Genomic DNA, 2,551 nt, shown 5'->3' on the forward strand with positions numbered 1-2,551 from the left:
GGAGCAGAAGAGGCAGAGCTGGAGAAGGGCCTTGGAGGAAGAGGTGAGGAAAGGTGGTGGGGCTTCAGGCATCCAGTTACCAGCAATTAGAAAAGTGGTCATTTGTACATAGATGAAGTCCCCAATTTGTCACGCTGACAGAATAGGGTAAGGTCAGGAAAGGATTTAATCTCTCTTTGATTGTCCAGCAACAAGTGATTCAGGGAAGAGGGTCCAGCACCATTTCACTAGCCAGCTCTGCATGGAGTTTGGTGTGAGAGCCAGAGCACAAGGAGAAAATTTAGGTCCCTTTATGAGAAAAGAGCTGGAGTAGCCTGTTCCGGATCTGTTTGGTCCTCACCCCATAGATGATGGGGTTCAGCATGGGTGGCACCAGGAGATACACATTGGCAATGAGAACATGGAAATTCAGGGCCACATTCTGGACATGCTGGTACATGAGGGAGGAGAAGAGACCTGGCATGTAAAAGGCTGAGATGGCACAGAGGTGTGATACACATGTTCCAAAAGTCTTCAGCCTGGCATCTTTTGTGGGGATCCTGAAGATGGCCCTGAGGATCTATGTATATGACACTGATAAAAAACATATCAAGAGCAAGCACACAGAATAGCACAAAGACGCCATAGTAATTACTGATGTGGGTGTCGGCACAGGTCAGCTTCACCGCAGCCAAGTGCTCACAGTGTGTATGGGAGATGATGTTGTTCCTGCAATATGGCCACTGTCTCGCGAGGAGAATATAGGGCAATATGAGCATCCCACCAAGCAGGACCACGGTCAGGCCAATCTTGGCCACCACACGGTTTGTCAGGATGCTGGAATGTCTCAGGGGGTTGCAAATGGCCACGTAGCGATCAAAAGCCATGGCCACTGAGATCCCAGACTCCATCATGAAGAAGCAGTGAATGAAGTACATCTGGGTGAGACAGGAACTGAAATCGATCTCCCTGGAATTGAACCAGAAGATGTTCAGTGTTTTGGGCAGGATGGATGTAGGCAGGACCAGATCAGTGACAACCAGCATGCAGAGGAAATAGTACATGGGGCCATGGAGGCTCAGCTCCTTCTTCACTATGATCAGGATGGTGAAGTTCCCCAAGACGGCTATGATGTACATGGCACAGACAGGGATGGAGATCCAGATGTGGGCAGCCTCCAGGCCAGGAGTACCCAGCAGGATGAAGGTGGAGGGGTTGGTGAAGTCAGTTTTGTTGGAATCTGACATGAAGTAGGGGAGAAGGTGTCCAACTTGAAGTCTGAACAGTGTCTCCTGCATATACCGTATGTTTCCCTGACTTTTTGTACGTGCCCAGTGTCTAGGGTGATCACAGTTCAAATTCCTGGATGGAGAGACAATGTTAATGTGAGACACTACATGCACTACTGGAAGATGTTATCCTGGGTGACACAAATTGGTTGCTCTTCACACACTCAAAAATGGCATTTTCATTATTCAGAGAAATGAATAATGAACAACTGACCCTAAAAATGCCAATTACATATTTGTGCTTCAAATATTCCTACACATTATCATGTGGGAAACCTTAATAGGCATCAGCAAAAAACACCAGTGTTGATACTGGTTATCCAGAACTGTTTCTTAATGCAATGAATGTCAACCTAGAGTGTCCATGCTGTAGGGAGCTTCCCATTCACCTAGTTGCTCAAAATCTGACAGTGGGAAAAAACCTCTGCCAAACTTTGCCAAGACACGTGTCAGGGGAAACATCCCAATATACCTGAAGGAAAAGACCTGGGTGCCATTGATAGACGCTCCATGGAAACACCTAATGATTGTCAGCAGTGGCCAGAACAAAGACAGTATTCATATGCCTCAGAAATGAAATGGAGAATACCCTGCCCTGGACATGCACTTGGGTTTGGTCACCCGGTCGCTATATCCTTTATAGATATAGGATATTCGGAGGCTATGAGAATGGATAAACTAGGAATAGTTTCCAACCAGTAATATGTAAAACACATAGTGTTTCAAACATCGAATTCCCCCAAACTAGGATAAGTATCACCAAAATTGATTGGGAGGAAAAATTTAGAGAGAAAAAGTTGTAGCCACAACCCAAGAGTCTAGTGAGGACCCCGAGAATTATTGAAGCCAGTGAGGCCTGATGCAGCTAATGGCCAGCTTAACGCCGTTGGGCAACGCCACAGCAGTGGATACAGGGGCATTCAGCGTAAAATCCTTAAAAGACAGTGCTTCTTCCCTAACCCCCTACTACTCCAAGAGTCTTAAAATTTGGCAAAAGGTCTCCCAGCTACCCTAGGGAACTAAGAGTTTTGGTCCAATAAATAACTGCCCATTTGGGACCCCAGCCCACTATATACAAAAGAGCTGCCTATGTAACTGCATTAGAATCAGCAGTTATACACACCAATGAGAGCGGCACAAAGGGACCCTGGGGAGGATACACTAGATGCCGCTCCCCTGGAGAACAGTGAAATGGGGTCCCTACATTAGAACTAGTCAGGGAAGCCAGGAGGTTGCAAACTCCACCGAAAGAGGTGGCTAGCGTAATTCCTAGTGCCCCACCC

At 46.8% G+C, this 2,551-nt stretch overlaps 1 pseudogene; it reads right to left on the reverse strand.

The window, feature by feature from the left end:
• Window positions 1–280: 280 nt before the first annotated feature.
• On the reverse strand, window positions 281–1,226 carry LOC127053894 (olfactory receptor 52E2-like; annotated as a pseudogene).
• Between the last annotated feature and the right edge of the window lie 1,325 nt (window positions 1,227–2,551).

The sequence above is a fragment of the Gopherus flavomarginatus genome, chromosome 1 (genome assembly GCF_025201925.1).
Source record: "Gopherus flavomarginatus isolate rGopFla2 chromosome 1, rGopFla2.mat.asm, whole genome shotgun sequence".
NCBI classification, from domain to species: domain Eukaryota; kingdom Metazoa; phylum Chordata; order Testudines; family Testudinidae; genus Gopherus; species Gopherus flavomarginatus.